The 20,719-nt window shown below is 43.8% G+C and overlaps 1 protein-coding gene across 2 annotated transcripts in view; it reads left to right on the plus strand.

Moving 5' to 3' along the window:
• The first annotated feature begins 9,370 nt into the window (after positions 1-9,370).
• Positions 9,371-20,719, plus strand: part of B3gnt2 (UDP-GlcNAc:betaGal beta-1,3-N-acetylglucosaminyltransferase 2) — an 18,304-nt gene continuing 6,955 nt past the window's right edge. The window contains exon 1 of one of the 2 annotated variants that reach the window (XM_010609767.3): positions 9,371-9,454. The gene's annotated coding sequence lies outside the window, so the exon portion shown is untranslated. Of the gene's footprint in view, positions 9,455-15,951; positions 15,988-20,719 lie in introns of those variants that run through there. The other variant, XM_033764284.1, reaches the window with a different exon arrangement.

Raw genomic sequence — 20,719 nt, forward strand, 5'->3', positions numbered from 1 at the left:
AGAGAGAGGGCCCTGCGGCTGTGGGCACCCCCTCCACACCTTCCACCTCCCCGCCTCGCCCCACCCCCGCACCTCCGCGTTCCCCAGACCCGATCGCCAGTTCCGGCTCCGTCCTGGCGCCCAGCGCGGAGCCGGCTCCTCGGCGTCCCTGGACTAATTCACGCTTTCTCCGCCCTCACGAGAGTGAGAACGAAACCCTGGCAGCGAGGGCCCTGCGGCTGTGGGCACCCCCTCCACACCTTCCACCTCCCCGCCTCGCCCCACCCCCGCACCTCCGCGTTCCCCAGACCCGATCGCCAGTTCCGGCTCCGTCCTGGCGCCCAGCGCGGAGCCGGCTCCTCGGCGTCCCTGGACTAATTCACGCTTTCTCCGCCCTCACGAGAGTGAGAACGAAACCCTGGCAGCGGGCCCCGGAGCCTCTGACCCCACTCCACACCCACTCCCTGGGGCCCGGGACCGTCCCCCTTTCTACTCACCCCAACTTCCGGGGATCTCGCTCCAGGGTGATTCAGGAAGGGGCTTTGGGAAGGGGGATCTGGGCCGCTCTGGCGTTTTGGGGAGGGGGCTGTGTGCGAGTAGTCGCCCGCATCCCCGCACCCCGCCCTCGCACTGCGCCGGGCCCCGGTGCCGCATGGGGAGATCAGGTGTTCGATGAGCCGCTCCCCACCCCCACCCTCCTGCACTGCCTCCTTTGAGTCCCCAAAGACTGGTTTCTACGAAACTTAGGGAGAACCTTTCGCTTTGACCTCTAAAAGAAAAATCACACACCGCCGGCGTTGAGTGATTAACCAGGCTGCTTGCCCGAGATGTGAGGAGGGTGTAGGGAGCAGCCCTGCCGGCGTGCGGGACTCCGCAAAACACCTAGGGGGCGGTGGGCGTGGGGGCCGCGGAGTCCACTGCGAGGGTCTGGAGATGGCGGGACTGGGAGAAGATCCTTTTGGAGGCCGCGAAATCGGAGTCACCTTGTGAATTTCCAGGCCATGACATTTTTCTGGCGCGGGGAGCCGCTGGAACCCCTCTTCCCGTCTCCTTGTCAAGTGGAGGAGCCCAGGGTGGGTTCCCCTACAAGTGCCAGAGCGTGAAAGATCATCTTTAAAAGTAATATAATACATTTCTAACCTGGGTTGGAGAGTAGGCTCTCCTGCCTAAAACGAAGGAATGGTTTGTCTTTATTCCCTACTTCCCCCTCTGCATGGTCATTTCAGCCTCCTCAACTTCGTAGACTGTTTAGAACAATTAAACTATATTCTCCTGCTCCTCCCTTGTGGGAGTCTAGCCTTTCCGGTTGCGGAGCCAGTTGGTGAATATTAGTTTCTACTTGTTATAACAGATTCTTCCAGTGTGATTATTTGTGCCTCGGGAGATGAAGGGATGGTTAACGCGGTGACAAGGCCGGACAGAGACTAGGAAGGCAGCGACCCGGTCTACCCTAGTCCCGGTCTCATCCATGCAGATCTGACAGCTGACCCGGAGGGAGGACAGACATGGCAGGACAGTCACTTCCAACCATCCTACCTCTCATTTCTATTTCTTTTGAATAAAGGTTAAACCTGGTGGAATTTGGGAGTTTGGGGCACTCTTAAACCAGATTAGATTTTTAAGACCAGAGAAGTTCAGGCTTTCTATAGAAAGAACTATGCATGAGTAACTTAGTTAACCTTTTCTGTCTTGCCCAGCCTTTATAAATGTGTTTATCATTAGATCTTCTGTTTGAAACTTTTTTTTTCAGTGTGGAATATTGCTTCTTCCCTTGGGACTCTCCCTGCCACAAGAGCTCACTGGCTTTTTTGTGTAGATGAATGGCCTAATTCTCCATTAAATTTGTAAGCAGGCTCCCCCTACCCCCCATCATTCTTGATTCTGCCACATATTGTTCATTGACCTGGGACAACTTATTTTTCACCTGAGCCTCATTTTTTGTATCTGATTTTGGAGATGGTAGTGTCTTTGGAGATTGTTTTGAGGACAAATTGGATGACTGTCGAACTCGTAGCACTGTTGGACGTTGAGAAGTGGTTAATGAGGGTTGATCATGGAAGTACTCAATATAGAGCTTCTTCCTGGCACCAGCTTTCCCCTTACCACAGTTGACCCTGTGGGAACCCCCTTAAATTTGTCCAAGTCCTAAATAAGCCACATTTGGCAAATGCAATAATGAGTGTTTAAAAATCAAGGGAATGAGGTGGTCTTTTGAGGGAAGTGAATAATTGTTGTAAAAATTACAAATGGAGTTTTTTTTCTAGGCTTCAGAAGGTCAGGGTATATAGATGGCTTATAGTTTTGAGATTTCCTTAAGGAAAAAATCATGGTTTAGATTTCTGTAGTTGTAATATACTACAGTTGTGCTAAAAGTAGGAAAGTGGAACTGGTAATTCATGGTTGATTTTTTTTCTTTCACTGTACTGTTTCCTCAAATGTGTGTGTGTTTTTTGTTTTGTTTTTTTTTATTTGTACCAGGGATCAAACTCTCCACTTTTCATACCTAACCATCAGACCTCCTCAAATGTGTTTTCAAAAAAAAAGTCATTAGAAAATAGGTGGGTCCAGCCGGACGTGGTGGTGCATGCCTATAATCCCAGCACTCAGGAGTCTGAGGCAGGGGGATCCCTGTAGTTTGAGACCAGCCTGGCTACATAGTGAGTTCAGATCATTCTCAACTACATAGTGAGACCCCGTCTCAAAAAAACCAAAAAAGAAAAGAAAAAGTGGGTCCAAACACATAAATCACCTATATGTATATATACTTTACATGATACATTGTTGGATAAAGCTAAGATGTTTTAGAAACGTGTAGGGCTTTTTCAGGTAATGGAGGAATTAAAAGATGAATTATGTTTTTCAAAACAGCTTTTAATGTTTTCTAATAATGCTTTTTTTAAATTAAAAAAAAGTGTAGAAATGCTGATCCATTCCTGAAGTACTCAATGTCAGTGCTTTTAATTTTTTATAACTCAATAGACACAATACTTGACTCTAGGTTTTTTTGGGGGGGTTATTTTGTTTTTCATTTTCTGACAGTTTTACTAGACAGTTTGCTAAGACTTCAACAATTACTAAATGCAGACATTTTTAGTAATCTGAAGTCTTAACTGGAATAATATTTGATTATGTAATCCATTGCAACACTCCTGCTGGTGGTGGATAAATTAATAATACTGAGCTATTTTCTGGCTTAAATGTGAGTGCCTAGGGTAAACTAACACTATTTCTATCATTTGCCTTGTGTTTTTTGGGGGGGAGTGGTGTCAAAGTTTAAATGGTGAATTAAACTAAACTTCCCACTTTTGAAAGTGGTGAGGGTTTACTGGCTGCAGAATCAAAAGCATCTAGGAGAGATGACCACACAACAGGTATAGACCTAGGTATCTTCTCTGCTCCCTCTACAATGGAATAACTAACTGTTGGTGGGCGCTTGCCACATTTGTCTCCACGTTGTAGGAAGAAATACATTCTTCTCTCTGGAGAGACAATTACTGTTTGGATAAGAGGTGTGTGTATGTGTGGGATAAGGCTGTGAGAGATTTGATGTAATGGTTTCATCATTGCAGCTGGTGATCGGGCTGCCAGTCTAACAAAGCTGTGGTGAGAACTTGTTAACTTGGTGGAGAATTTTTTTCCCCAATTACTTTGTGCTAGAAAGACTTACTTGCACTGAGTTTTCTATTTGTTTCAACTTTGAGTTGAGGTTTCTGCACTTAGTGTTTTTTTCCTCTACTGTGAGTTTTATACTTTTTGCTCATCAGCTGTGTTGTCTTGGGTTGACTTAATCTTTGTAACAAAACCCAAACTTTTTTCCCCCCCAGCTGAAACTTTTAAGAATCAACAGTGTTGATTATATTATGTTATTTTAGCTTCCATAGTGTCTGTAGATAAATCTAAGAACTTTGTTATAAGTTATTTTCTGTGCTCTATAAACATTCCCTTATCACTGTTTAACTTTTTTTTACATTCTACAGAGGGGAAATTCCCAGTAACCAGGAAATTGATACCTCTACTTTTCATTCTGTGGCATTTTAAACCAGGTTTATTGTTTAGCTGTCTCTGCTCTGATGTGATTAATGTGTACATGGCTTACCAGAATGTTTTTAAAAATTGACTCCCTATGGTAATCAGTTCTAGAGTGGCTGGGTTCTGTTAGTGGCAGTGAAGTTTAGCAGTTATGAGCATGGACTTGAAGTTGATTGGTTAAATTTTTTTTAAATTAAGGTATAGCGTACAGTATACTGCAAAGTGAACTAAGTGAACTCTGTGTGCTCCTGCCTTCCAGATCAAGAAGTAAATACTTTCACTGCTCCTTTCTAGTCAGTACCCACTCCCTACAGGGACCTAGATTCTTGCATCATTGTAGATTTGACGCAACATCGGGCTTGATTTTGAACTTTGTATGAGTAGAATCACAGGCTCATATAATATATAGTTTCTTATGAAACAGATCTGAATTTGAGTTCTGTTTTGTCAGTCACTGCATTACCATGGACAAGGTACTTGTATTCTCCAGACCATGGTTTTCTCAAGGTAAAATGAAAGAGATAAAATCTACATCTAAAGATCATAGGTTTGCTGGGAAAATTGTTGTGAATGGTACACCTAAAAGACCCAACACTGTGCTTGATGTGTTCTCTTCTCCCTTTTGTGATAACTAAGTAACAATATCATCTCTATTTAAATGTTTTATTTTCAGCTGGGTGACAGCACACTTGTAAACCCAGCAATGGAGAGTCTGAGGCAAGAAGATCACTGCTAGTTCAAGGCCAGCCTGGTCTACACAGTGAGACCCCGTCTCAAACAAAACAAAACCAACAAACAAAGAAAAGTGCTAGTCCTTATAAAAATAGGTCTTTTATTGAAGGTCAGAAACTGTTGATTCAACACTTTATGTGGCATTTAGCTTAAAGGTACTGTGTAGTATTTGTTGATTAGCTGACTTCCTCCCATTTATTTATTTGCTTACTTATGAATGACAAGGTCTAATCTGGTTGGTTTCCTATTATTTTTTTTTTCCTCTGTCCAATAACTCACTGAAATGTCTTCTACAGAGCAGTTTGGTCCCTATGTGGTATGAGCTAGTGTGTGGAAAGGAATGGTGATGAGCCCTGGCTTGCATTCAATTCCGAAGTGCACAGGAGAGTTTGGTTTAAGTGAGAATCATCAGTAAGTGCCCAGGATGCTCAGAACAATATCTACTGCTTTATGTTTTGTAAAGTGATTATTTCAGAAGTGAAAGCACAGCCAATTGTTTTAATGCATGCTTCAGACAAACCATTTAAAACATTTTTAACTTTTGTATTCTTACTCTATAAGTGGCATTACATATTCAATAGCCTCAGTTTCAGTAGGGGTTTGAGCAATGTGAGTGTTGGGGGCAGCCAGGGAAGGCTTCCTGAGGAAGTAGCACTTGGGCTTAGCCTTCAAAGATGAACAAATGACATTTCAGGAGCAGAGAAATGAAATCCGAAGTGGTTAATGGGAAATAAAAGATACTATAAAAGGATCTTAGAGGTCTACAATGGCAGCAGCAGAGGATCCTATAGGTTTGGAGTACAGGGTGCTGTGGAGGAAGTAATAGGCCACAGTGCCTGACATGCAGAGACGTGATTCTCAGAGAGGTAGTTGGGAGACATTAAAAGTTCTTGCACATGGGTAGGAAGGCACACTCCTGTATCCCAGCTACTTGGGAGGCTGAGCCTGGTGGATGGGCAACATAGAGAACCCCTATCAAAATAAAATTTGAGGGTTGGTGTGGTGGTACACATGTGTAATCTCTGCACTCAGGATGCTGAGGCAGGAGGATCACTGCTGGTTCAAGACCAGCCTGAACTGTATAGTGAGACTGTGTCCCAAACAACAACAAAAATTTTAAAAAGGCTGAGATGTAGCTCAGTGCTACAGAGTGCTTGCTTAGCATCAGGAAGCCTTGGGTTCAATTCCCAGTTTTGTGTCCCAAAAAAGTCCTTGCCATGAATATGGTATGGTGGGTGACATGGTCAAGTTTGCATTGGGGAAAATGAACTTGAGTCGGAGAGGTAACAGGCTGGGCTGATCAGAGGCCTGGGTCATGTTTTAGTCCCTTACTGTTATAGTCTGCTTCCTGTTTGCCAAACCCTTCCTTCCCCATCTGTTCTTAGAAAGAAGCTGCCCAAGGTTCTTTAAAAACTCAGAATTACTGGAGGTTGCTTCTGTATTTGGATGGACAGCACTGGTTGTCCCCTGTCTTGAGAACACTGCCAAAATGTATTTGTTACCTAAGAGGATGATGGTGACCTGCCTATCTCTGCTGCCTCTTCCCTGTTTTCACCAGTTCTCCTACTTCTGACCTTTGTGCCAGCTCTGTCTGCTGGGGTGATCACCCTCCTCCCTTTCTCTGATCCTCTTGTTCAATGCAACCTTAGCCTCATTCCTGTTCAGTGCTGTATATTTTGTCTTGCACTTACCAACCTTACAACAGTTGATCATATAATTTCATTTTTTGTTTTCTGTTTTAAACACTGCCTGGATTTAGTAGGTGCTTGTTGATATTTATTGAATTAGACCACCTCATCAGTCTCTGTAAGGGGAAAGCTGAGGGCCCAAACACAAAGCCAGGGGTGGCTCAGAATTAAAGTGTGTGTATCCTTTATATGAAAGGTGAGAAATAAAATGACTCATGGTGGGTGGGATAAGATATGGAAAGCAGTAAGGAAAGGTGTGGAGGAAGTGAGCTGCAGATACAGATCCATTGAGGTATCTTTCATGTGGGATATGGGAATCTATGGTGGTGGCTGAGAGGTTCCTGGGGGACAGGAATGGGGTGAAGGAAGACCTAGTAGTAGACTTGGCATGGCATTGTGGGGAGGACCATTTTTGGGGATGAGTGAGGAACCAAAGATGCCCATAGGCAAAAGATGTTAGGGTGGGCTGGGGATTTAGCTCAGTGGTTCCACTGCCTGCCTCGCAAGCGCAGGGACCTGAGTTCGATCCCGGGTACCAAAAAAAAAAAAAGGTAAAAGATGTCAGGGCAAGGAGAGAGGTGGTGGCCAGAGTGATGATGGGGTTCCCTGAAAAGTCTGGAGAGGAAGCTTTGAAGAAGTCAAGGGATTGAGATGGTCAAGGCAGGACAAAGGATAAGAAAAGGGGCACGTGTCTACAGCCAGTGGGTGCATTTGGCAGTGGAAGAGGAAGTGGAGGTGTTACTACTACAGGGGCAGCATGTTCTGTCATTGGGTTGGCGTGACCCTGGGGTGGGGGATTGCTCCTGATGTGTGGAGATCTTGCAGGAGGTTTTGGTTCCAGAGCTGATGTCAAATAGCTTGGTAGCCATGGCAACTCATTTAGCCCACCTACACCCCCCCTTAATGGGATAAAACCCACACAGTCACCTTCACAGGTTTATTATGTGAATCTGAAGGTGTTAATGCTCTAAGAGTGTATTTTCTATGAACCATCATAAACTTGCCACAGCTTATAATTTGTGTATCAGAATTTTTTTGTGTCATTTTCTTTGAAAAGCACTTAAGATCCAAATGCTTTTTTGAAATGTTTCTTTATTGAGTCCTGATCAGGGAATAATATATTTGTACCTTTGTTTTTAAGCTCTTCAGGTCTGGCCCTATATTGTTCTGTTGGTAAGTCAAATATATTTGCCTAACACTGAAAGGATCAAAGTTGGTTCATTACAGGCCTGGTGTCTTGGCGTATGCCTGTAATCCTGGCACACTAGAGGCTGAGGCAGGAGTGTCCTGCAAGTTCAAGGTCAGCCTGGACCACAAAATAAGCCTGAACTGCATAGCAAAGCCCTGTCTCAAAAAGACTTAAAAAAAAAAAAAAAAAGAAAAAGTTGGTTCATTACAAATGCTGTCCATCTAAAATATAGTCAGTCCTCCTTTACCTGAGAATTCTGACAATTGAAAATATTCAGAAAAAAATAACAATAAAATAATGCAAGTTTTAAAATACACCATGATAATTACCTATGTAGCATTTGCATTGTATTAGGTGTTGTAAGGAATCTGGAGAGGGCTTAAAATATACTGGAGGATGTTGAAAGGTTGTACTATGCCATCCTGTATAAAAAACTTGAGCTTCTGAGAGTTTTGGTATCTGCAGGGTTCCTAAACTGGTCCCTCATGGATACTGAGGGACAACAGTGTTTGACATTTGAAGCCGATGGGGTATATCTTTATTTATTATATTATGTCTGAATTTGAGGCTTGTTTACAAGGGAACTTTTCTAGCTTCTATTCTTTAAATCAGCCATTTTGCTTTTCTTCACCACATAAGGAATTATTTCCCTCAAATGAACTTAAAATATCTCTCATGAATACCCCTCTATTTTTAACTGAATGTTTCTTTTTTGAATTTTTGTTCCTCAAGGTTCTGATGGATCCTATTTTTTAAAAAACACTTTATAATGGAAATTTTCAAGAGAGTATACAGTACAGAGAATGGTGGAGTGAAACCTCAGGGAGCCTATTTCACCCTCACCCCACTTTGGGCCAGGTGGCGGTTGCACCCTGGAGAGGGAGATAAAGGTGCACCCAGTGGGGTGGAGCCATCCTTGTAGAGGTGCTAGAGGCTGGGAACAGAGCTCAACACTCAGGGAGGATGCGTGAGGTCCAGCAGAAAAGAATGGGTGTTTGTGGTGGTGCCACATTTGAGATGGCCTATGGTATGTGACAGAAACATTCACAGACATGCTTAAAACTGAGGTGATTTAAGTTGCTTGGTAAAAGAGGCTGATTTCCAAGTGGCTCAGCAGTGTGCTCGTGTATCCAGCAAACAACACAATCTCTTGTTTTGGCAACACACACTTTTCTTGGCAAGTGGCCAGAGAAAGCTATGTTCCTGTTTCACCTCTTTTTAAAATACGTAGCCATACATCTTTGAGTGAGGGATTAAGTGGCTTCTCCATCCTTCTATAGGACATTTGGACGGAGAGGCAAAAATGCTTCTATTTTGAGGATTTGTGTGTATGTATGTATGTATTTGGGTGTTTTTTTGCGATAGTGTCTCCCAATGTAGTTAAGGCTGGTTTTAAATTCACTCTGTAGCCCAGGCTGACCTGGAACTAGTGCCGATCCTTCTGCCTCAGCCTGAGGGATATGTATTTTAAATCCATATGATTTTTTTTTAATTTTTAAAAACTTAGAGACATTTCTCAAACACACACCAAGTAACTAGTTAAAATTTAACCAACTTGTGAGAAAGGGCATAGAGGCACAAAAGGAATAGAGAGATGGGAGCTGGGAGGCGCCTCTGCTCCAGGTCAGAGGCCATCCAGCTCCCAGAGGACAATCTTCCTGTGACGGCACAAACATACCAAATGTTTGTGGTGTCTCACACTCTGAGCCCAGAGCCTCACGTATACTGAGCTCACTCTACCACTGAGCTGCACTCTGTCCTGTGATTTCTATGCCCATATTTGGAAGAATGATCAGGTGGCCGTATCAAGACTGCTCTTCTATGAGACTCCAAACAGGTAAGTTGAGGAGTGCTGGGTCTGAGACAGTGTGGTTCCTCATGCTCTCTGGTGTCCCCTTCACTGTAGCCTAGGACATTGTCTCTTTTAAGAAAATGTGTCACTGACAAACCTTAATTGCCAAGGAGCTGAGACCTCCCAAGACAGTTTATTAAGTTATGGTACTTAAACACAAAGAATGCCACTGGTATAAATTTAAATACTTAATGAAGTTGTGAAAGGCAGCTACTACTGTGCTGTGTGCAATCCCAAATTGCAGTATGTTCACACATTGTTTTCCTGATTTTTAGAGGTTATGTTTTTATTTTATTTATTTATTTTGGCTGGGTACAGAGGTTGAACTCAGGACCTTGTGCTTGCCAGGCAGGTGCTGTGCCATTGAGCTAAATCCCCAGTCCTATGATTTTATGTTTTTGAAGGGACATAAATGCAAACATGTGCTCTATGGGGAAATTATGGAAATACTCTCAAAATGTATTTCATGGAGGACAAGAATTGCCAGATGCAGTGTAATAGAATTGGGAAAGACAGTGGTTGTGTTGGGTTTGTTGGTAGAGTTGGAAGCACCGTAGATGATTAGGCCGTAGAACTTGGTGGATTAAATTAGGTTGCCCAGGTGCTTAACATTTAAAGTGATTGTTGGGCCTGGATTTAGCTCAGTGGTGCCACTGCCTGCCTCCCAAACAAATGCAAGATCCTGAGTTCGATCCCCAGCGCGCGCATGCACGCACACACACACACACACACACACACACACACACACACACACACACAATTAACGTGATTGTTTTAAAATTCAAAATTCTGTTTGTGCTTGTGGTCAGTTATCACACAGCCTATGAAACTTAAGTGGTGAATGATGTAATTTTAAGAGTGTAAGGGGTGTTAATTGGTCATTGAATTTTTTATGCATTTTACTATAATCATTTTCTAATAACTATCTGAATGTACTTTCCTTGATTGATTTTACCAGCATTTCTGTATTGTATGTGTCTATAGATGTGAGTAGCCACCTAAGAGACCCCAAATCACCCCCCCCATCTCTGTACACTAAGATGCCAAGCCTGGGCCCGTGGCCTACTTATTTCCAGAAGCAATTACACAGAGTCAGTGATAACTTAGTTTATATAACAGGATTATGTTTCTAGTTCAGTACTCTAATTTATGCTTGTGCATTTTTATTAATTTTTAATTGCCTTCCTCCCTTCCCCCATCCCTTGGGCTCATGCGTGTTTATAGATTTATTTAATTGTGTATGGCTGTTTCCTGAGAGATGGTGTACCAGATAATGCTGTCATGGTGAGTGAGGTGTTGAGAGGAAAGCCCAGGAACTGGAAAATGAAGGGTAGAGAGAGGAATGGCTGAGACTGACAAGTAGCCGGGAACCTGAGAGGGGTCCTTGGTGGGAGTCCTTCTGTGTCAGATTATCCAAGGGTGATTGGTTTGAGCATTGTTAGACTTTTCTTTCTTTCTTTTTTTGGTACTGGGGATTGAACTCAGGACTTTGTACTTGCGAGGCAGGCCTGGCCACTGAGCTAAATCCCCAGCCCCTGTTGGGACTCTTGACCAAGAAGATCAAAGAGTTAGTTAGATGTTACTTCCTTTATCGGGCACCCCCCCTTACATCTTTATTGTCTGTGGAGTGTCAGTCTGCACTGGAGATACAGCCAGGCTCCTGTGGTGTGTCAGATGTGTTATCACACAGTGATAAGTCAGATAAATATGGGCGAGGTGTTGTGAGAGTGGGAAGGAAGTAATAAACACAAGCTCAAGCCCCAGAAGTGAGGTGGGGTGGGAGGAATGGGGCTTTTTTGTTTTTTATGTTGATGGCCTAGAATTGAAGACTGTGGAAAAAGACATCCTCACTAATCATAATTCTACAAATGGGAAGTAGCAGTCCTTGTTCTCCCCATTATGGTGACCTCAGGGACAGGCTCTTTTCTCTGGGGCTGAGGTCTCCTCTTCTGTAGATGAGGTGGTAGGAACATATGATCTGTAAGGCTCTGGAAAACAAACTTGTTGCCTTTTTCTGGTAATTGGGATGTGATCAAGTATGGAATGTGTGTACATGTTGGCAAAATAAGTGAGTTGGTGTGTGTTGTGGCTAGCACTGTTTTTTCGTCATCAGATGGGGAGAGTGGGTCAGGTTCTAAGGCCAAGGTGGGTTCTTTCCCACAGGCTGCAGTACTGGAGGAAGTGGAAGGCCCATTTCCTCTTTGCATAAGCAGCTCTGACAGAAGGTTTTATCTGGCTATGTTTGTGACTGGACTAGTTTAAGCCCCTGGAAATTTTTCCTTTTTTAGCATGAATAAATAACTATGATTACAGAACTAATTCATGGATCATGAGACACATCTGTAGGGGATTTTGTAGAAGATGCCTGTGTTACTAGACCAGGAGGATCTCAGAACACCTCAAGCCAGGGAGTGGTTCCCAGCCAGACACTTTGTCTACATTTTTCTCCCCACCCCCCTCCACTCCCCAGGCAGGCTTTGAATTCCTATGTAGCCCTGGCTGTCCTGGAACCTGTGGTGATTCCCCTGTGCGTGATTCACCTGTCTCAGCCCCCCCCCCCAGTCATGGGATTACAGGCACATGCTACCACTCCTGGCTTTCTCCATCTAATTTTCAGTCCTTCTGGCTTTCCTTGGAATACTTCATATTTTCCTGAATATCCACAGTGGAGGGATTTAAGTTATTTTTTTTAAGTGCTGTTTTAAACCGAGTGTGGTGGTGCAATGCCAGCACTCAGGAGGCTGAGGCAAGAGGATCACCAGGAGTTTGAGGCCAGCCTGGAATACATAGTGAGTTCAAGGCCAGCTTGAACTACATAGCAAGACCTTGTCTCAAAAAGGGGGTGGTGCGCTTTTATTTGAGAATTCTCAAAATCCTCTTTTGGTGACAGTGTTGGTGGTAGAAAGTGTAAGAGTAAGACTCCAATCAGGTCCAAAGTGCAAGCTCTGCGGGCTCAAACTAATTGCTTTGGTTTTTTTTATTTTGTTTTTGTTTTTTGAGATAAGGTCTTGTTATGTAGCTCAGGATGGCCTTGAACTCACTATGTAGTACAGGCTGGCCTCAGACTTGGAGTGATTCTCCTACTTCAGCTTTCCTAGTGCTGAGACTACAGCTGTGTGCTGCCATGCCTAGCTGCTTCAGACTTTTGAGTTTATTGTGAATATTAAATGAGATGAGAACATCCTGATGTAGAAAAATGGACAAAGGATACCTAGAATAGGAAAAACCAGTAAGAAAGTCTATGGAAAGACATAAATTAAAACAGGGGAGCATTCTTTTTCAGTAAAGATTTAAGGTCAGTATCCATTGTCTGTGTGGATAACTGCATGCTCTCGGGTGTACAGGGAGATGGTAAATCAGGCCAGTCTTTCTTTCTGGTGAGGAACAAGAATCAGTATGAGTGGAAAACTTTGATTAGGTGCTAAGAAGATTTTAAAATATCATGTTCCCTTTGTAATTTTTTTCCATAGGAAATACTCATGATGAAAAAAAGGCATATATATACATAAGAGGTTGTTCATCTTTTTTTTTTTTTTTGTTATAGGAAAAGTCAGACATAATTCTAGCTATTCTTTAGTGATAGGCAGACCTGCATGCTGTCAGAGGTGTGTTGGGCAGAATCTTCTTCATACCAGTTAAGTCTCCATGAACGCAAAAGGCGAATGACTGTGTTTGTGATCATCATGGACACTTTGGAATCCTTCATTCCTCTTATTTCAAAATTCTGTGTGGAGTCGCGTTTACTTTTTCAAACAGATGTGAAAGAAACACATTTAGCAGCAGCAGGTGTCAGGTGAGCTGTCAGTAGGGCTCATCTTGCTAGTAGAGAGAGACCCCCCCCCCCCGCTTTAGCCGCTTTTCCCAGCGGGACTCAGAGCCTATTTATTTGTCTACAATCTCCCTGCTTCTCCCCATGTTTCTGAAATCTGCATTGTTGCAGGCCCCCATCTGATCCTGTCGTATCCTCTGCTGTCAGCTAAAGGACTGTCATGTATTTTATTGCCTCTGCCAATTTAGGGTACAGGAGTCCTTCACTTTTTTTTTTTTTGGTACAGGGATCAAGCTCAGGTCCTTGTGCTTGCAAGGCAGGCAGCGTTCATTCACATTTTATACCCTTTCCCTGTTAACTCCAGACTTAAAACAATGCTTGTGGTTAGAGATGACTTTGGGTTGATGAGATCTGCAACTTGTGCTGGTTTTCATTATTACTTCTGTGCTCCAAATTCATCTGTTTTTCCTTCATCCTCTGTAAATTGAAAATTTTTCCTCATAGGAAGAAGGGATTTTCCTTTCTAGGCAGTGTCTTGTGTGTGTATGACTGGTGTGTGGTTCCAGGTTCTTTGAGTCTCTGTTGCTTTTGCTGTGCTCCTCAGTGCCTGCAGGGTACAACATTCATCTTGCTTTTGGCTGCTCTGCTTCTCCTCTGCAGTGGCAGAGGTGAGATTTGAGGTTGGGAGCCTGAGCCAGTGTGTGGCCTGAGCCCAAGCCCATGAACCCTTAGCCCCACATGTGTGCACCCTGGGTCCCATGGGGCTGGCCACCTAGTAAGTTGGCCATTTAATTAATCTTTGTCCCGAGCACATAGTGCCAAACTTCTGCAGAGGGAGGCTGTTCAGTTCCCAGTTCCCTATGATGCCCTCTGTGTGTCCCCTGCACTTGCGTCCCACACCCCAGAGATTGTCCCTCCTTCCCTAGTGACTGTGGACCATCTCAGGTTTCTTCAACAAGCAAGTTTAATCCTTTTGGGGAACTTCTCATCTGTTGCAGACCACCATTTAGATTCTTCTCTATTTTCACAGTAATTTAACACGCTCTTAGTATTAAATCTCCCTGTATAAGTTATTGTCTGGCTTATGCTTCCTGGTTGGACCCATGCTACCCAGCTAGGCAAGAAGGCTGAACAAGAGGGGAAGTCTTGAGAGACTTAAGTGGCCAGATTACACTTGCTTGTACATAGCTCCTAGAGGTTAGAGCGAAAGCTTTTACTGCCATGTACAGGATTTTCACAAGAGCTTCCAAAGTACCTCAGGCTCCCCAGGAAGGGATTTCCGGCATTGCAGCATTTATTTTCTAAAATGGTTGCTGTTCTACCTTAGGGAAATAGATTTCCCTGGGTTATAAATTCTTGCTTTGAGCTTGCTCGCTAGGTTCCTCTGTGATTGTGGTCTTGTAGGTAGCGGTACTGTTGCGTCCCCAGTGCTTGCATTCCTATAGGACAGGGACACAGAGTGTCCTGAGGGAAACCATGGGCCCGGCTACACTTGCTACTCTCTCAAGTCTAACACTGACTCCCTTTCTGCAACTCCTGTGTCCTTTAGTCCTTTAAATTTTTCCTATTGCCCTGTAGCAATTAGTAAAATGAGAACAGAGGTATATAATGTAAATATATATGTATAATTCACCAGCCCACACATACGTGATTTTCCTCTATCATCTTTTTGGAGAAACGATGTGTACATTCAGTTAATCCAGTTTCTACTTAGAGCACACTGTGTTCAATGACCTTGACCAGATTACAGTTTATCTGTTTCTTCAGCAAATGCTGAGGGCCTCTCAGGTGTCAATGTAGTGGGGTGTAATGGTGATGCAGGGTGAAGATATTTATTGATGGCAAATGCCCAGGCATGGGCCACCCTCATTCCCAGGTGGTGGGGCCAGTGGTGTACAGTAGGGCACCTCCTTGGGCAGGTCATCTCTTACAGAAGTGTTGGGGCTCTGAGTTGGAGCTCTGGCGGTGTAAAGCGATGCATTCCAGGAGACAACACAGAGGCAGAGCTTAGGCTGTGAGAGAAAAGTAGTGTTAGTGGGAGGGGGCAGGCCATGCATGAGCCAGGAGGGGATTACAGAGGACTGGGAGTGATCAGGTGGGGAATAGAGCCTGCTGGGAACAAAGCAGAAAATGATGATGTAGGCCCTCAGGGTGGGCAGTAGCGAGTGTGAGCTGATCAGACACAGAAGGGGCAAGTGCAAGGTACATCTGACAGTCCTGAGAGTGGGAACATAACCTCTGGCACCTGTTTTAAGGTGGAGAGCAGGGAAAAGAAACAGTTTGAAGAAATGCTGGAATTTTCTCCCAGATACCTGGGAATTTAGCCATTGTGAATGGGGGGCTGGGAAGAGTGCAGGGCATTTAGAGGTTATTTGGAGTTAGATGTGTGTTCTCCTTTTGGAAATGTTTCTGGCAATGGATATATGAGTTTCTTGAGATAAAAATTATTAAAAGGCAAGGAAGAACAAAACTTGAGAAATTTGTCATTGTTTGGTAGAAAAAGCAGAACCCCTGAAGAAAAACATCTGCAAGCCTTGGTTTTAAATTATATAAACTTTCCATTGAGGATCTAAAACCCTTCTCAATTTTATTAAAGGCAGGGCAAGATGACCTCTTGCCCCTGTATTATTTCCTCCTCCTCTTCTGAAAGTTCTTAACATGTTTATTTGAAGAATAAATCTAGTGACTAATTTAAAAGTTTTTGTTTTTGCAGAGCTGGGGATCAAACCCAAGGCCTTGCACATGCTAGGTAAGTGCTCTACTACTTGAGCTACACCCTAGCCCTGTGGTTAATTTTACTTTGAATAATAAATACCATTTGAGCAAATCAGCCACAATGGATTTTAAAGGAGTTGTCATCAATGGGGACCAGAATGTGCCCTGTCAGACACTTTGATCTATGTTGCCTGGGGGGATGTGTAAGTGATTAGATTCATTAGAAGTTTTTCCTCTTTAATTTTGGTCAGAAAGAATAAAACTAATGATGAGGAGCCAAATCCCTTAAATGTAGCTTGTCATTGTCTTGTGGCTTAGAGAGCAGAAATCAGAGACAGATACATCTTCCGAACCTAGTGCCAGTCTTTCAGCCCTGGGCTCCCTGCCCTATCCTTGACAAGACACAGGCCTTGTGGTGCCATTAAGGAATGAGTGCTAGCCGTGGGCCAGCCCTTCTGGTCCCTCTGTGCTGCCACACTCACACCCTTGTCACCCACCATCTGCCGTGAGTGCTAGGAGCTGGTCTGTCCCCAGAACCATTTAGCTGCACACTGTCTCTGTTGATCTGCGCAGAAGCTGGAAAGGGCTGGCAAGGAGCAAGCAACAGATGGACTGGTCTGGGAGGTGAAGATGTGAGGAAACCACACTCATGAGGCTCTCAGAGCAGGGGCAGGCTCCAGGGAGGACAGGCTCTACACATTTACCATATGGCAGTGGACCAGGGATCCTTGTCTATCTGAGGATTTGTGGATTAGGTGTGAGCAGGAAAAAGCCATAATAGGGGAAATAAATGTAACCCCCAGCCTGCTAGATGTCAGATATGCTGAGTTCATGTTCCCTAAAACCAAAGAATGAATTCTAAGAAAGAGTGGAGGTTAAAAGTAGGAAATAATTATGGGGGGGGGGGACCAGCACACTCCTGTGAGATAGGTAGGGACCTGAAAAATGGGTTGCCTTAGACCCTGCTATACAGAGAAAGTTTTATAGAGCAAAATCATAAGGTGGGGATGCAGGATCACCAGATGAGTACAATGTGGGACAAAACTGTGATCAACCAATAAGATTTCAAGTTTAGCCACTTAGGTACTGTTGATCCAATGGGGAAGCAGGTCATGTAGCAAGTATATGTGGAAAGAACAAGGTCTTTTTATGAAGAGATGGTTCTAGCCACCCACTAGGGTGGCTTGTGTCCACCCAGACTTCATTGGACCAGGTGAACACAATCCCCAATGCATTGCTCATCCCTCAGGGAGGCATGCAGGCCCAGTTGCCCTGTCCCCATTTTGAGGCCTGGCCCTCAACAGGTGTGCCTTCAACCACAGCCACAATGTGCCTTCATCTTCTGCACTAAACCCCCTCAAGAGCCTCACCCTGTCTGACTGCCTAGAATATTTCTACTTAATTTAGCTGTCTATGATAAAAGGATCCCACTCCTACCCCCATGGAGGCTGTTAACTCAGATTCTCTGAGGGGCAAATCACAAACTTAGGTTTCTAGCCTCCTTGTTTCAGCCTAACTGGGAAAGGATGACTAATCTTTCTATTACAAGAAGGTCCTTCCTTTCTTTTATCATTAATCTGTGTGTTAATTAGATGGATTTCTATCACTGTCACAAAATACCTGATATACATCGACTTGAAGAAAGGTTTAGTTTGGTCTCATGGGTCTTTGGGGAGGACATTTCAGATCCTAGTCACAACACCTTGCTGTTGGGGGTAACAACTTAGCACCGTCTTTAAGTCTGGCCTGGATGTGTTGCAAACATTGTTACTGGTTAGATGTTCCTGGGCATCCACCTTGCTTGCCTGAGCCCCTGGTTGGGAAGGCTGGTTCCTACCTCAGTTTTGTGCGAGTGATGGGTCATTTTCACATACCTGCTGGCCAGCACCTCACTGTGGTGTTTATAAAGCTTTCAGAACTGGGGGGAGCCTTTTAGGATAATTCTTTTCAGAGGTTCCCAGTCTAGTGTCCACAAATGAAACTTTGGCATTGTTTTAGTATTTTGGATTCTTAAAGAAAATTGTGTCTATGTGACCTAAATTATTAATGATGACCTTTGCTTTTGGCTGGAGTGAAGCCAGCAGAGTGTGGTAGCAGCAGTTGGTCATCTCCTGTGGATGGGTAGGTCGGGGAGAATTAAATCTCAGCTGCCATTTCATGGAACAGTAGGAAAATAGAAAGATTGCTGTCTTTGACAGTCATGGTTTTGAGTGGGAGGAAAAGATAAAAACAGCCTCTTAGTCAAGAAACTATAAAGTTTCGAGAAATTGGCTTCCCTCAGGTCATAGAGAAGTCTGTGGGTGTGGCCACTTGTTTTCACAGTTCAGTAATCCTTCCCAATTTTCCAGTGCAGCATGTAGCTCCTCTGAAACTCAAATCCTGACTCCATCTCTTACTCTCTAGGAAGCAGAGATTCTCATGGGCCTCACTTAGGAAGGGAGAGTTGAGCAGGGACTGTACTTTGCCTGAGTAATAATCCAGTAAATATTACTTATGACTACCCTCCCATGTTTGAGTTTTGACTCATGGTGATTTTGTGGATTAAAATGTATAGATGCAAGACTTTCACAAAATTACTCTTAAAAATATTAATCACTGAAAGTAAAACTAGCATCACTTTGGTTCCTTTTGTCATAATCCTGTGCAGCAGCCTTCACTTGTTAGGGTTTGAAATTCAGACCCGGGAGCTATATTGGTAGGGTTTGAATCTTGGTTCTGCCATTTACCAGCTATGTGACCTTGAGCAAATTCAGTCATACCGTGCCTCAGTTTCCTTATCTGCAAAATGAGGGATGTTTAGAGAGGCTGCCTAGCAGGACTGCTGGTGCCTGGTACATATTTATTAAAATAAAGCAGATGTGTTCACATTTCACTCTGGTGCCTAGGAACCTTTCTAGTAGTAGATGGAAAGAGGTGCAGGTGATCTCTGGTGGAGGTAATGGTAGAGCTGCCTCTGGGGGTCATCAACAGGGGAAGTGGCAGCGGTGTGAGGCTGTGCTGCTCTGCATAGCTGCTGAGATGGGAGCCCAGCGTGGCCAGTGCCCCCTCCCCTCCTTGTGTGCCAGCTCAGATGTGCAGCACAGGCTGAGGTGAGGAACTGTCCTGCTGCCCGTGCAAATTGTTTCTGTTGTCTATAGCATTTTATCTGGGTAATCACATAGCTTAAGTGTAGATATTTTGTAATCCATTTTCAGCTAACTCTTTTCCTGTTTCCACATTGACTTTCTAAATATTTTAGTTGCAAAATAAGGAGCTTGCTTTTTGTTAAACAAAATCAACTGAAGTATTGTAGACAGTTGAATGCAAAGCAATTCTTTGTTTTGTATGTGGAATTTTCCTCCTGTTTCTGTTATGCTAAACATTCTGTGTTTCACCAGAGAAGGTTTATGCCATTTTCCCCAGCTTTAGAGTAAGCAATTCTTCCTCAAATTCTTTTTAAGCAATGTAACTTCCTGCTCAAAAAAGGACCAGAGTTGAGTTTTATGGTTGCAGTGGGAATATTTAGTCAGTTACTTTTTCCCACACGTTTTCATGAACTTCATTTCAATATAAGCATCTAGAAGCAGAGTTCTCATGCAAGTCTGTGCCCAAATCACAAGTGAAAGAGGACATCCAGCCTGGTGGAAATACACAACTGAGAATCTTAGTGTTTGCACCTCTCCTCTTCATAGGTTTGGGAGAAATACCCTTTGGCAATTTCCCATAAACCAAACTTAGGAGTGTCAGGCTCTTACAGGAAAGCCTTTTCTGAAAGGACAGGAGCCAGTAGATGCTGCCATTTCCATTTCTGTGGAGACACAAGTCTGTGTGACCCCACTCCTAGGGTCCTTTCAGTCCTGAGCCAGATCCTGAGACTTCACTGTAAACCTGGGTGAGGTTTGGAGAGTGTGGTTTGCTGTGTAGAAATTGGAACACATGGAAAGCCCTAGACTGAGAGCAGGGGTCTTATCTCACCCTTGCAACTTTACTTCCCTGTAATACTCAGCTGCGAACCCCTACCCACCATGATCCATTTTTCTTTATGCTAAAGTGGCAGGCTGGGGGCCTTGAGCAAGTGCAGGATGAGGGCAGTGCTCCTTAGAGAGCCGTGAGCCTTGCACCAAGGTGATAAGGTGATGAGGACACCATCTTTACTAAGGTCAGCAAGCTTGATGTGTCCTTAAAATATTCTCAAAAGAAGGGTTGGTGGTTTGATGATGGACACTCCATGTGGTTATGCTGGATTCCAGATACCCTGGCCTCCTCTGTAACCTGCGTGCAGAACTTGTTAACACATCTGTAGTCACTGTTATATGTTATTCACACTGCATCTTTCCTTAGGAAAGTCCCATGCCTCCCTTCTATAAGCAGCCATCTTTTACTCTTGAAGTTTCAGGAATAGTCTGTTGATATCTCAATTCCTGTATTGAGCCAAAATTTGTGCTGTAGAACGTGCTGTTTTTCGGTGGGTGCCATTCGAAGTCTTTTTCCATTCATCCTCATACTTTTTCTTGTTGCTTTCAGCCTAAGAAGGGCCCAAGACCTAGAGACCAGTGGTTCCAGGTCAAGGGCTGCTTGTGTGTTAGAAGGGCTATCCCAACTAGGCAGAACCATTTTATTTATTTATTTACTTTTTAAAGAACCATTATTTATTTATTTATTTATTTATTTTGATGCTAAGGATTGAACTTGGGCCCTTGCACTTTCAATACAGGCAGCAGAATCACTGAACCAAATCCCCAGCCCTAGAACCATTTATTTTTGAGAACTCTTTCATCTCAAATCTG

This window comes from Fukomys damarensis, unplaced genomic scaffold, assembly GCF_012274545.1.
Source record: "Fukomys damarensis isolate Sample0158 unplaced genomic scaffold, DMR_v1.0_HiC HiC_scaffold_2, whole genome shotgun sequence".
NCBI lineage: Eukaryota > Metazoa > Chordata > Mammalia > Rodentia > Bathyergidae > Fukomys > Fukomys damarensis.